The sequence below is a fragment of the Numida meleagris genome, chromosome 7 (genome assembly GCF_002078875.1).
Source record: "Numida meleagris isolate 19003 breed g44 Domestic line chromosome 7, NumMel1.0, whole genome shotgun sequence".
NCBI lineage: Eukaryota > Metazoa > Chordata > Aves > Galliformes > Numididae > Numida > Numida meleagris.
The window spans coordinates 14,567,288-14,582,698 of NC_034415.1; the positions used below are offsets into that span (position 1 = coordinate 14,567,288).

At 38.8% G+C, this 15,411-nt stretch overlaps 1 protein-coding gene across 7 annotated transcripts in view; it reads left to right on the plus strand.

Annotated features, from left to right (window-relative positions):
• HFM1 (HFM1, ATP dependent DNA helicase homolog) overlaps positions 1-15,411 on the plus strand; it is a 58,450-nt gene that overhangs the window by 4,225 nt on the left and 38,814 nt on the right. The gene's annotated exons all lie outside the window — the stretch shown is intronic.

The following is a 15,411-nucleotide window of genomic DNA, read 5'->3' on the forward strand; positions in this document are numbered from 1 at the left end:
AGATTGAAAGTTGAGTTTACAACAGTGTATACATACACACACAGAAAGGCATATTGAATGTTAGGGCCCTTTAAATCTACTAAAAAGTGATATAGGAGGAGGGAGTAATGCCTGGTAGCTGGAATCAAGCAAGGTCAAATAGAGTGGTCTTCAGTACTCAATTCAGTACCACTAACAATAATTAGTTCTTGAAAAAAAAACAGGAAAGGGCTGTGGGTGATTTCTTGGCTCCTGATGTCTTTATCTTTTCTATACTTCATACATAAATTCCTATATTGACAAGCTCTCCAAGTACTCAAAATATAATCCTTTTTTTACTGCCACCCCACATATATCTTTCCTTTCTGCCTGTGCCTTTTCCATCTTTGACTGTCCTGTCCCACTTGCACAGCACTGCGGTGTGGGATGGGAAAGAATAATTTTAGGTAATGGGGAGATGACTGCAGCCACTTTTTGTCCCACGTTACTCAACATCTCTCAGAGCAGTTTCTCAAGGGGAGTCTCCAGCCCTTGCTTTTATTTACCACTTAGAAGAATGCACTTAGTCCAGCTGAGCTCTCTCTGTCCAAATCTCGTCCTTCCATACTGTTTCTGCAGTCCGTTAAAGGGTCAGCTCATCAGCCGTGCCTCAGCAAATGACTGAGACTACAGCCAAAAGCAAAGCGATATAGCTGGTCTGGAGTGATGCTTCAGAGACTTTTTCAGCATTTAGACAAAATTAAAGCTTTCTTCGGCAGCAACTATCCATTTAAAGTAATTTGAATGTTTGTGTATTTGCTGCAACTTCTGTGATTGCTTACAGCCTAACAGGAATACAGCGCCTGGCCAAAATTGTACCCACGTGGCTAAGGGGAAAACTGGCATCTTATATATATTAAACTGAGTGCTTTTCTTTTCCCTGTGTTATATATTATCGTTACATGGAACATTTGTTTGAAAGTAGATTTACAGTTGTCATTGTTGTTTTCTATATTTCGCCAGCACATAAGGTGTGCTTTTTTAATGGTTAAATGAGAGATTCTGTTCTCCTAATAGGTGCATCGGTAATGCTGTGCTTTTGCTCCTCTATCTGACATAAAGCTGAATCTGGTAACCTCACTTACTGCATAATTATGTTGTCATTGGGAATACTCACACGTGTAAAATGAGAAGGACTTGGCTTTTTGGTCATATTTTTGTAATAAAAGATAAAATGAGATTTTAGGAAACTGCAACTTATGACCATGATATTTATGAGGCTGTCAGGATTGCACTGTAAAAATTCATATTATTTAATTCTTCACTCTGACACTAAAGCATCATTTCATTTATATGCAAATAAGAGTATACTCTACTGCTGTATCTTCACTGAAGAAGCTGTTTGAATTATTCACATTTTATTAATAAAACTTCATAAATAAGTATTTTTTTCTACTCAATTGGTAGTGGCCAGGGGAGAGAATCTATTTATCAGATTTTGTTATTATGAGCTTCATAACAAAATATGAAGATTTGTGGAGTACATAATTAGATATTGTATGATTGTAATTGTAACATGGGGTTACACAGATGAAATACACTTTTCTTTGTGCTTTTCTTCTCGGTAGAGGTGCTTTCTGGGAAATGGACTACACCCAATCCCCATCACTGTGTTCCAAGAACTGCGTATGAAAGGAACAAAGCAATTTAATACCTTTGCGTTATCATACACACTGAAATAATGTTGAATAATGAAAATATGCCTAAGAAAGACTAATGTGGTGAAAATGTTCTCTTCTGTGCAGAGGTGTGGGTGTGCAGACCAAAGATAGCTGCGTATATGATATTACAATGCAGAGACTGAAGCTGTCTGGTGTTTAAACCACCAGCATTTAATTTTGCCTTCAGGTACAGATCGCAGTCCAGAGGAGAACTCAAATCCATGAGAGCTGTGAATGAGTCTAGGCTGCCTGTGGGGCTGAGCCCTGGCACTGAATCCTGGCAATGGGACAGCCAGGTTTGCAGTCTCCTGACAGATTTCTGAAGAGCAGAGATGCCCTGATGCTCTACTTAGCCAAGATATCAGCCTCTTCGAGTGTGCATTATGGGGACTTTAGGAACTCAGGTGTTTTCTTCAGCAAAATCAGGCTAAAGAGGCCAAATGAAATTTGTGTAAATTGCTTTGTCAGAGTTAGGTATCTATATTGCACTTTAATTGGCACTTTTTGAAATACTGGCACTGAGTTCTCCTTGGAGATTTGAAGTATGAGACACATAGAACAATGCAGACATGAGATGTCCAATTCTATTACACAATAGTACCTGAGTGCCCATATATGACCTAAACCAATGAAAATCTAAGGGAAAAATACCAGAAGGGAAATACCTGCTGAGTATTATAGTTCAGTCCCTAGAGTTTTGTTTCAGTTTATCACTGTATGCTGTAATCCAAGCAGAATTTTAGTCTCCTTCACCGTATGTCTGAAATCTACCATTGCAAAACTACTGCAAGTTAGAAGTAGTCCAGTAAATCTAAGCTGCCTAAGTTTGTGTCAAGAGCTGAAGATGTTTTGTGGGAAAAATTGTATTTTGCCATTGTCAATTAGACATGCATTGAATTTCATGTTTCTGTGGAAACAAGACCATGGAGCGCATCTTGTGGAAGCCTCTCAACATCTCAAAGTTATCAAGACTGAGAAGTTAACCTGTAAATGTATTCATGACTGTTCTTAGAACAATTTATTTTGCATTTGAAATAAGGGTTTTTGAGCTGCACTGGACTTCATCCAACCAAGCTCTTCACTGTGCACTTAACTTTAAACATATGTCACCTTCCTGAAGGCACTGAATTGGGTTGTGTGTACTAGGTAGGCACGTATGTGTTTAGAAGAGCAGCAGTGAGCGTTCCTAAGTAATCACTTGTAGCTACTCCAAAGGATACTGTATTGGCTGACAGAGTCAGTGAGACAAAGGATGTTCTGAAAATTTTCACTTCCACATAGCTGTTACGGACATACCTAGTGCTAGTCAGAACAAAATGTAATCATACATCAACTCTGTGCCCTTCTACACACGATCTTCTTAAGAAGTTCTTCAAAAAACACTTTTTATGCTAGTTGTAGCTAAGTCACAGCTTGTGTGATTGAGCGCCTGGTGGGAAGGCGGGGCCAACCCAGGGAAACTCAGGTGCATGCAATGCCCCTGAGTGACTGGAAAGAGTGGAGCCAGGATCCAACCCTTCCCAGACCTCATTTAAAGGTTGGCAGTGGAGGCAAGGGTATCTTACTGGAGATCCCTGCATATCTGAGGCCCTTTGTGGGTAAGCAGCTTCCTTCCTTTGTTTCTTTGCCCACAGCTGTTGTATTTGAGTAAGTCCTCACTGCAGCTTAGGATTTTGCTACTCTGCTACGCTTTCTATTGCATTACACCTGTACGACCACAGGTTTTAATGCTCTCTGTTTTGATAACATTGAATAAGTCCTGAAAGCACTAAATCTAAAGTACTCACTGCATTACTTTTTAAAGAATGAACAATTGTAGCACAACAGCTTTCATTTCTGGAGTTCGTTGGGTTTTTTTGAAGACACTACATTTAATTTTTTTTTTTTCTGGAGATTCTTTAATCCTCTCCATGTTGAATACTAGCTAAAACATTAAGACAGAAGAATGCCATTATTCTTTCAACAATATGTATTTGTTGCCTGTTCATGGTATTATTTACAATAAGCAGAATCAAACCAGAAAGTAGTGTAAGCATCTGTGACAGCTTTGTAGCCAAGAATAGCAACTTTTGAGGTCTACAGACATTTGATAAGCCAAAAAAATTCTCTTTGAAAATAGACATAAATTCTAATTCTTAAGAAGCTTTATTTGCAAAAAGGAAAGGAAAAAAAAAATCTCGAAGTGCATGCTAATTTTGGTAGGTTTGATCATGCATGGCTGAAAATTGATTAAAAAAATAGCTTGCAAATCATCTAGAAAGTGAAGTTGTAGACTACTGCAGTATTCTAATAAGGTTGGAAGCAAAACTTCAGACAAGCTCAGAAAATGTGCATACAGTTAATTTCATCCACTGAAATGCAGAATATTGCAGCGTGAGTGTTCTTCTGCACACTAAATCATTTTGTAGGCTGGAGTGTAAGGGTTAAGCTACTGATCCAAACATTCAGAGACAGTTTCTTTTTTCTCCTGATAGATTGATAGGTGTTAATTTGCACTACTGAGATTAATGGGAATTTTACTCCTAGGTCTCCAAAGGGAGGAAAGCCAGGGACATTGTAAGGGTGATTTCCCCCCCCCCCCCTTATTCCAAAGTTATCTTGAAGTGGTTAAAGATATTCAGTCTTGCTAGGGTCCAGGAGGCACTGATGTGCCCTGATTAGCCCCAGCTCACTGGCTCGGACTCCACTTAGGCTCCTGCTCTGAGCTGGGCAGGACTTGGAGGCTGACATCCCAGTCCAACCCCAGGGAGGTGCCAGATGGGAAGTGGGGCTGCCTTGGCTCCCCAGGACTCTCTCTGCCCTGCTCCTGGCTGCGGTGGTGGGATTGGTCGTGCCCTGCCCAACCCCAACACCCCTCCTGACTGCCACGACAGGAGTTGTTGGCTTTCTGTGTGCCCTGACACAGGCATAATGATAGCTGAATTTTATCGAGGAAGAAACCCAGTGACCACCATCTCACTTCTCCACTAATTCTGTCCTCTGTTACAGGTAATATATTAAAAAAAGGCTTTCCATGATAGCACTCTTTACAGGTAGCTCTTGGTGTCTGTATTTCCAGCCTCGCATCTATCTGTAATTGTATGTGTTCATGGTTCACGCTCCCAGATCCTTTGGCTGAAAGGCAAATATAGAAATTTAAATTGGGAACCGCAAGCCCTAGTCTAGGCAACTAAATAACATGATTGTAAGATCTCTCAGCACAGCAGTAAATCAGAAGAATTCACAGTGCAGACTGTGATATACTTACAGCATTTTTCTGTCACTACTTTGTTTTCTCCTTGGGGTAACAATACTAAAATCTGAGAAAAGCACTTAATTTCTTGCAATCTGTTCATAATCAGTGTAGTCATACCTTTAAGTCTCCAGTACTACTGTAGTGCATGCCTGCTGCTGCAGAGGTGATAGTTACTGAACTTCGATATGTAGCCTATTTTTTTTTTTTTTGCTTTCATTAAAAGGAGAGGATAATGTGTCTTGGAACAGCATTATTCAAAGTGTGTGCTGTCATGCTTGTTCTATATTAAATTTCAAGGATAAATTTTCTTGTGAGTAGTTTTCAGCAACTTGACTGATTCATTTATTTTTCAAGAAAATTGTCTGGTATCTTTCTTTTTATTTTACTCTCAGCTACAAGTAATGAAAAGAAAACCAGTTTCATTGCTATGATATGGAAAGCTGCAAGAATTGACTTTGCTAATTACATGAAAAGGTGGTAACTTCTCCAGGCTGGCATAGGAAAACTTTGAAGCTTATTGTGGCTTCTCCTTTGAGACAGACACAGATTTGTGTTAGAATGCTGCAGAAGTCGTTTTTCAGGCTCCAGCACATGGCCAGCAATGCAATGATATGGGAAGCCTGTTTGGTTTCTTCTGCCACCTGCTTGCTCCCATCCCAAGCATATGAAAATATCGAAATAGGCAGCCTATGATTAGAAGAGTCCAAATCCTCAGATTCTTTCTGCTCCATTATTATTTCAGTGGGGAAACTTGCAAGATGAGGGAAGACTTGGGTTTTCTGACAGGCAGCTGAACGCTTCCACCATCTGCTCAGGGTGTCAGGCTTCCTCACAGTGACCAGCAATCAGGTGCATGCCTCGGTTCAGTACTGCACGGAGCCATCCTTTGCCACTCTTCTTCTAACAGTATCTTTGCTACAAGGGTCAGATGCAGTACATGTGTACTTGTGAGCTGGAGCATGTGAAACAGCTCTTTCTGTCCCTGTCAGATCAAGTGGCAGACAAGTGCTCTCCAGATGCATCAGGGACAGTACGAAGCAGCAAAGACAGCTGTATCTGGAATAGGTGGGGCAGTCATTTAAAAATAAACTTTTCGAACCCTCAAATGCTGCAAGTCTCTAATGATCCTCTAAGCATTGGAAACTCTTCTAGAAAATTTTACTGTTGTCATGTTGCCTGCTTTCTGTTTATGTTTTTGAGGGGTAGTATGTAGTACATTAGTTTGTTTTCGGAAGTCCTCCTACACCTCCTCAAGTCAAAACCCCATTCTTGGACTTTGTTTTCCTTCATGTCCTCTTCAAGGATATATTTTAGTGCTGTAATTTGGCACGGCCATGTTCCAAATAGAGCATTTGGCTTGCACACATTCTGCTTTCTGGGCAGAATTTGGATGACTACATTTTAATTTTTATTTTTGTTCTTCAGTCTGTGGTATGCAAACCACAGGACCATATGGCATAGCTGCAGAAATGTGTGAGCTTGTTATGCAACTGCTTCCTAATATAGCTACAAAACATGGAGGTGATAAGTTAAATGGATGAAAAATAATCTTGCTGTTTAAGAAGGCAGCAAAGCCCGAACGCTTACCTCTGGGAAATGGAATGTCCAACAGACATTTCCAAAACATCTAATGTTAAGAAATCTGAAATGAATTCATGAGCATTCTGGTTTCAGCAGGGATAGAGTCACTTTTCTTCCTAGTAGCTGCCACAGTGCTGTGTTTTGGCTTTGAGATGACAATAATGTTGGTAACACCAGTGTTAGTTGTTGCTGAGCAGTGCTTATACCCAGGCAAGGACTTCTCTGCTTCTGATGTTCCCCTGCCAGTGAGCTTGCTGCCCTCGCACAAACAGATCAGCTGGCCTCAGCCAACTGAAGGGACGTCCATACATATGGCATCTGCAGTGGCTGGGTGACGGCAGCTGCTGCTGCTGCTTGGGGCCTGGCTGGGCATGGCTTGGTTGGAGGCCAGAATTTGCCCTGTGCATCACTTACTAGCGCATCACACACTCATTTGTTTTTACTTTTTTTTTTTTCCCCCCGTGTGTGTGTGTGTTATGTTGTTAGTGTTGTAGTTTTTTTTTTTTTATGGTTGGTTCTGGTTTTTCTTATATTTAAGTGCCCTTACAACAGCTGGTGAGTTCTCCTCCTTTTCCCCTTTTCCGTTCTTTCCACCATCCCATGGCTTGTGGTGTGTAACTGCCTGCCAGGTTAAACCACGAAAATGAGTACTTCCATTCTTTTGTCTACCAAAAAATGGACTTCCTACTAGTGTCCCTGAAAGGGGAATGAGTGGGGCAGTGGGGGCTGATCAGACTTTGTCCATGAGAGTTGTCAGCTATGTGGCTAGTCACACATGCTCCATGCAAGCAAGGTGTTGAGATGTCACTGGTTTTGCACAATTTTGGTAATAAACTGACACTTGTGTGTGTCTGTGGCACTCTTCAGGTGTTGCTTGCTGTCATAATGATCATCTATTTTATTGTCTCTCTGTTAAATGGAATTTGTAGCAGAATAAAAGTTATTTGAAAATGGGTATTATCCTACAAGATTTCATGAGAAACTGGAAACGAGTAAGATTAGATGGAAGGATCAAAAAATGCTTTTTCTTTTTGTTGGATGGAAGGATTTTAAAAAATTTCTTTTTTTTTTTAGACAGCAAAAGCAGCTTAGGGGCAGTTTCTTAAACAATGTCAGTAAAACTAACAAAGGACAGAATGGAGAATAGTGCTAATCAGGGAAAAATCACTAGAAGATTACGGTATTAATTTGGTAGTTGCTGGGGAAAGCTGAGAAATCTTCATGTTTGTTCTAGTTACAAGAATCTTGAGGCTGTTGTGGAAGCTCATGACTTAGCAGGCTTATGAGTAAGGCAAAGAGATAAGGCAACTGCAATGCTCCTCTTCCCTATGAACGCTACCTTTCATGCCAGAAGAAAGGCTGAGAGGTTATTCCATCACTACTATGTTCAGTCGTCTTGTAGCCGTAGGCTTTGTGTCCTAAACAGTCCCTCTCTGCTTTGAAAACCCAATTTCCTTTTGTTTTTACCTAAAATATACCCCTCAGTCACAGTTAATGATACTCTGTGTTGTGTGTGGTTTGTTTATCCCAGGGTGCTTTTGCATGGTACTGGCCAGTGGGAACTTATTCTCCACTAACTTTATCTGTATTTCTATATATGCAATGCAAAGCAGTACGTACTATATATGTAACACAGCCTTACTTGATAGTGTTTGGTGCCCATAGAGCTCTGATGAAAATTTCTTCTGAAGGAGGGGTGGAATGCAAAGTCAAATCTTTCCTTAAAAAGGAAGTCTGGAGAAAATCCATGGAGGAAAACAAGGAAAGAAACTGAACAGATCCTGAAATCAGTGAAGAGCTTGTAGGGATAGCCAAAGATTTTTTTTTAAGTCATTTTACATGAAAATTTGCCTTCAATTGATTTACTTTGAAGTTTCTACTGTGTGCCTATATTGAGAAACAGTGAAGTCAAAATATAAGCATCTCATATTAGGAAAGCAAATAGGTCTAATGGTAGCTTCAATAGATTTCTTAATGGAAGATTACAATGAGGATGAAACTATGGTAGAAAGACAGATGGACAAAGCAATGAAAGTAGTAATACACAGGAAAAGGAAGCTGGTCAGGGTTGAGGATGAAGTCAGCATAGCAGACAAGGGAGGCAACCATTAGGTCAGAATAGAGCAGAACAAAATAAGAGACCAAGCAGCACATGTAGAGTATATGTGATAGGACCCAGTTCTGCCCTAACTTACACTAGTGCAGCTTCTTTGGCTGAATCCTTTTAGCACAATGTCACTTTCAATATGATCTAACAACATACATACAAGCTTGCTTGCTTTTTTTTTCTTTAATCAGTGCGCAGAGCTAAGTTTTCATTGTCTTACACTGTTTCTAAGCAATTGTAATTTTGCTTTTCAACTGTTGTTAGTATTATGGTCCTTTACATACTGCAGGTTTCTTCTGTGCCTCTTCCATGAGCAAGCATTTGCCTGTTTCAAGTCTGTGTTCTGCTTTAGCAAAATTAAATTCTTTAAATTAAAGATAATTTGGGGAAAGCAATGTACTGCGCACTCTTGCTTGGCTAGTGTATTATTTTATGCATTTTTAAAACCTGTGAATTCTAGGTACATTCCAACTACTGATGCTCATGGAGAAATACTTGGGTGTTGGGTTTTATTCTGTTTTTTTTTATTTATTTACACTGCCAGTACTCCTGTTTTCCACGTTTTGGCATCAGTGGTGCAAAAAGGAGCAAAGAGAAAAATCTGCTCCCAGAACGAATAAGCAGAGAAGCAGACTTATCTTGAAACCCTTTTTTGTTGCATCTTTTATACTTCCAGCACTTATATTAAAGTTCTAACCCACAGGAAACTTTGCCTCTAACCTCTAGAATTTTTTTAAAAGATCAACCTCTAAAACCTGACAACTCCTCCTTCCTCCCCAAAACACCAGGCTTCTGCTACTCTTATACGCTTATCTCATGTTACTTTATTATTATAGACAGTGCTGTATTTACTGCTTGTTTATATCACCATAACAGAAGTAGCGTTAAACCCTCAGTTCACTGATTAACAGAAAATAACAACAGTATACTTGTTGTTTCCATTTGTCTACCATGCTTCCAGTTCTGAAGAGCTAACCGCGCAAGAACAAAGAGTTGCAGCTCCTAAGAAAACTGTTTCGTAGCCCTCCACAGAGGAACAAAGAAGTACATACAAAGAAAGCTGTGCTGTACGCCACTCTGGTGGGCCTAGCTGAGGTGTGCCGAATCCCAGCAGGCTGAGAAACGCTTGTGGAGCCCCCAGCAGACAGCAGCACTGGGGCCCTGAAACCAAAGCGGCCCATCAAAGATAGAAATCTCATACTGAAAGGAAAGTAATACATATATCACTTAAGGCATCTAGCTTAAAATATTAAAAAGGAGGACAGAACTATGGAAAGAGGAGTTCTTTTAGAAGATTGCCTGTGGACTGTATTTTAATGTTCTGAAGCTGCTCCCTCCAGCTATTTTATACAATACCCAGTTTTCTTGAGTTTCAGAAGTACTAATGATTCAGTGGATGCAGAATCACAGAAAGCTCCTGAACTCAGCTTATGCTCCCCTCCACTGCCTTGAAGTCCTATTTCCAGGCAGTGTTTTAGAGCTAGACAGCATTGCAACATGGTAAATCCCTTGGTAGCATTAACTGTTAACTTCTTTGAACGGAGTTCATTTTAAGCTGGAGAAATTAGATGTGCGTGACAGAAATATTTTCTTTTTTTTCTAAGAACTGGTAGATTATTAACCTAAAAGCTTGCTTTAATGCAACAATCATAGTAATGAAATGCAGTATCTCCTTTTGTGTTTAGTATCAGGTTTTTTCCTCTCTTCTCCAATATTTCTGTAGATATTTCATGTGGGTTTTGATGTTTATAACAGCGTTTACTTGAAACATCATGAGTACACAACAGAAATTTGGTAAGCAGCAAGCCCCACTCCCCAGTTCAGTATGGGGATAGTGCTGCTTTAATCCTTTCAAACATGTGGCCAGCAGTTCTTTCTGTAATGTCAAAATATGACATAAAAATACTATTTCATGCAAATTTCAACTACCTGTGGCTTCAGAAAGCTAGAGAGTATGCAGCATCTATAGAAATCATCAGGGTGAAAAGATGGCTTGTTTTTTGTGATAGCAGCAAATAACATTGCCAGGATTTCCACTATAAAACTGAAACTAGGAAAAATGTAGATGTTGCAAAAATAGAACTGAAATCAAAAAAGGAATTCTGCGCCTTCAAAATCTCATTTGAATACTTTTTTTTTTCCAGCAAGACTGTTCTGAATGAATTGAAATCACTGAAATGTTAAAGCAAAGCCATGCTCTGTTGAAACTTCACCATAATCAGAATTGTCTGGTTCTTTGCCCAAGGTCTTGATGGGAAGTCTTTAAACAACTGAAGTAACTTAAAAAGCAAAATGGTCTGAGGTATACGAATTTTACCAGCATGAAAACTGTTTTCTGACCAACTCTAGGTGGAAGAATGCTTCTTATTCTTCTGTTCCACTGTTTTAATGTGAGTCGTGGTTTTGCTGTTATCAGTATTTCAGTAGCTGTTACTTACCTGTCCTCTTCGTCTGGTTGCACTCTCCAGGAGTCTCTCAGACCATAGGGAAGGGCTCTGAGAGTGGCTTCCTTTTTTCTTTCTTTTGTTGAGTAAATCTTCTCCACTGATCTGATGTCCACTGTTTTATTGTACAGTTGTTATTGTTGTATTATTAGCAATAGATCTCATCTTCATCACAATAATTGCCTTGTCTCTCTTTGCTTTCCTATGGCATTCCTGAAAGCAGTAGCTAGACAGGAGCAGCAGAACTATCAGATGCAGTTTGCTGATAGGCAACACCATAAAGTGCTTTTAAAATTTTATCAGCACCAGCCTTATGCCTTAAAACTCTAGTCCATTTCTCTTTCTTACACTCAATTATTTTTTTTTAATTACTGTTATTTCTAGCAACTAATGTAGGTTTATGCAAGTTCACTCTTAAGCTCCTGAAGATCTATATTCTATACCTTATATGCTGGTGATTAAGATTCTTCCCTGTGTGTATGTAGTAGCTGGGAGGAATAGCTCGCACTGTGGTGTATTTATTTTTATTTTATTTGTTTAGAGGAGATCTATCCTAATGCTTTGTTCTCCCTGGTGCTCCCGCAGTTGCCACTTCTACTGTGTAAGGAAATGCTTCTGTCTCAAATCCCTCCACTTCCATAGTCTATGCACAGACCATGAATACAGTCTGAAGGTCACACTTTGGAGAAAACAAGAAAGCGTGGAGGGAAAAGGAAAAGTTGCTTTAAGAAGGTGGTGACTTGGTGAAATTTCCTGAGGTTTTTACACACAGGAGCTCATGTTGGAGATTAATGTGGCCTCCTTGGTCTTACAACTCTGGTTCTACAAAAGCAAAAGCCAAGATAAAATAAAACAAGGTGACAGTGACAGGTGATAGAATTCTTTTTATATATAGGTTGGCGATGCTACAACAACAGTTTAGGTTGACCTGATATTACTAATCTTTGAGTTAGTATGAGTTCCAAAAGCATTTTGTTAAGGTAGAAGTCTTTAATTTTCCATTTCTTTCATAATATATTAAACAGTTCTTAAAGTTGCATAGAATCTGCTCCTGCAATTTAGAGTTATTAGAATGTGAACAAGTTCTCCACTTTCAAATATTGATTTGACCCTTTGGCTCTCCTTGCAAATGTGAACCAAATGTCAGTGATGTCACTAGACCTACTTTGCTTAATTACAGTGGGTATCTGGTTTGGCTTCTTGGCATGAATTAAATATTTGGACAAGTGTGCAGGAGACTGTATTCTCTTATAGCCTAGGGGAATGCAGTAGTTTGGCTGGAGGAGTCTCCCAATTCTCAGGTGACTCTCTTAAGCCATGCAGTCATGTTTCCACAGATGCGCGTGCTCTGTATATAAGGTTTAATTATTCCATACTATATTGGGCAGTTTTACCATGAAAGAGATAAGACAAACTAGGGCCACAAAACCCAGTAACTGAGTACTTAAGAGTTCTCACTCCAAGTGGGAGGCGTAGATTTAAGTTGCTTCACACAAAAGGAAGAGTTCTTCAGTGAGTGCTATAGTAACCAGGTTGTTTGGAGAAACTGGAATGGGGAAAACTACCATACTTTTTAGCAACTCGTTTGTTTCTTTAAGTTCCCAAATCTTCCCCAGAATTGAAAGCTAAGGCTTTCAATTTTCAACAGGGTATTCCAATAGAAAACACATAAAACACGTTCCAGAAGGAGACACACAAAGCTGTCAGCATGGAGCATTATGACATCCTCAGTTCTTCTGTAGTTACAGCCTTCAATCCACTGACCATTTTATCTTTATTTAAATATGTCCTCTTTTGTGTATATTACAAAGAAAAATAGATAGTAAATCCATATAGCTTGAATTAAGAAGTGTCAAGACTGATTAGTGAATAGCTGGACTAAATATGCAGATTGCGAAGTTTTCTTCATGGTTTTATATGAGAAGATGTTTTTAAGAACTTTATCAATGTCAATGTGTCAGCCTGAATTTCTCTGTGAAATCTTGAAACTGCTCTTTCATCTATGTTGTAAACACATCAACAAGTATGTAGAATGTCTTGACTTTGAAATGCTGTCACCTACTTTCTGTATCGTTGTCAGTAGTCAGCTTGTTATAAAAGTGCTTCATTTCTAACTCTGTTTCTTTTGGTAGTGCGTCGACATACTGCATTTTTCAACAGTGTTCTTTGCTGCCTCTTCCATTTTTATCAATAAATGTAGTTTGACAGAAGTTCTCTTTCTTTGCAACATGTTGATATCTCTGGCTCTCCACTGTCACCAAAGCTGTTGCGTTACTTTGAGGCTAAGTTGAGCGTGTGTAAACCATCTTCAGCATTTTGTGCCAAAGTACAGAGGGAATTTGAACTCAAAGGTTTCTGTGACGGTGAGAAATCCCTAAGCTTCAGTCACTGCCTTTACTTTTCAGTTGGAACTTTCCCAGAACATGTTCAGTTTGATGCAGTACTTGTTCCTGACATGTCCTGCAATATGGAGTCTGCAGTTTGCTTGGAAAAAAACCCCATCTGGTGATGGACAGTTTTTTAAATTTGTGTGTATTCAGGCTTTTAATTCTGCTGCTTCTCATATAATTTTTTTTTTCAGAAGATAAAGCATCAGAACTGGTGAAATGGCCTCAAGTGCCCTGCCTTAAAGCTGAATATCTGTACAGCTTACTGCATAGCAGAATGTAAGACACTATTTTCAAATGTTGAATTACACTTATTTCAAAAGGATTTTCAAACAGAACATACAACACTGAAATTTAAATAGGTATGCATATGGTTAAACTGCAAAAATATCCTGGTCAAATGATTTCAAGACTTGTGCAATAGATATGTAGAAGAAAGTCAGTGAGACCAATAGCTATGATGTATTCAACATAGTAGATGCTTTAATATTAGATACTTACACCATTCTTGTGTGCACTATGTCAACATCTTTTTGCATTTACAGCAGTACAGCTTCCTCGCACCTTCCAAAGGTCCATATTGTGACAGTTCATGCATGAACTCTTCCCCACTGTATCAATGTAGATTACATTCTTGATAAGTAACATATCATAAAGAACTATCTTCTAGTTAGTTTGTTTCAAAACCAGGCTGACATGGAACAGAGATCAAACAAAATCTGTATACATGGACCTAGTTTGAAAAAGCTAAGGATCTGTAGTGTGTTCTGATGACATGCTCTGCAGAAACTTAATTGGCATATTGTCGCTGTCTAAGTTAAAACACACTGCACAGCTACAGTACTGAAGATTATTAGAAATAACTGAGTAAGCAGACTGTTATCTCAGGAAAGATGGTAAGAACAATCAGAATTATCTCAAGAATATGTGTCTTTGACCTGTGTCAAGCTGTTAATTGTACTGGCTGAACACAGTTCACCTTATATCATGTTGATTCTTTAAACACAGTTTGTATGTTTCAGGACCTTAATCAAAATAAGTTCAGTAATGGAATGGGATCAAGGAAGGAAGAAAAAACCAACAGCTTGCAAGAACAGGGATCTTACTGCAGAATTGAGAGTATTCATGATGTTAATTTTTGTTAAAAGTGCTTCTATTTTTTACAAATGATAAAACTATTCCAAAAGGAGAAATCTGTAAATTTTATAATACATTTGAGAAAAAGAAATGTACAAGTTTATTACTTCTCAGGGTCTTCTGAATCATTCTTCCCAATTAGAGTACTCTAGGCTCCAGTGCAAAATAAGAAATGATGCTGCCAGGATTTTGTCAAAGTGAACAAACGATCAGAGAACTCAGTGTCCAGATGTTATATGGACCAATGTATCATTAATCTACAATAATTTAGAGCAAAATGCTAATAAATTAAGAGTTTTGTTGTTTTTCTTGCTTCTATTAAGCTCTGATTGCAACAGAATTTTCTGGTTTCAAAAATGTTTATTGCCTTTCTCCCTTTAAAAAAAAAAAAAAGGCAGATTGTTGGTGACAAGATGAAAATAGTAGTTGTTTTCCAAAACGAGTTGCAGATACAACTTTCAGCTTTGTTTTTTGTTCATGAAAAATCTGAATCCACCTAAACCTTACCAATGGGAGATTCTGTATATGTGAAGGGAAGCAGGAATGAGTTGCCTCCCAGGAAGTGCACTCTGACGGAACAAATACACAGCATTGATCTCTTTTTATTTCCTCTGTATGTATCTCATTATCAACTGAGCCTACGAATTAAACACAAAAACTACAGCGTATCAGCTATGTGAACTGTAAGATCTATTCTCAGTACTCTCTCTTCTGTCTTTGTGCAAAATTGCTAATCTCTCTAAATACTAAGTGACATAAAATGATGTGTTTGTACGTGATGAGATTTGTTCAGGGTGGAGCTGTAAATATTGAATGTGGTTCTTTTCTTAATTAGAAATAA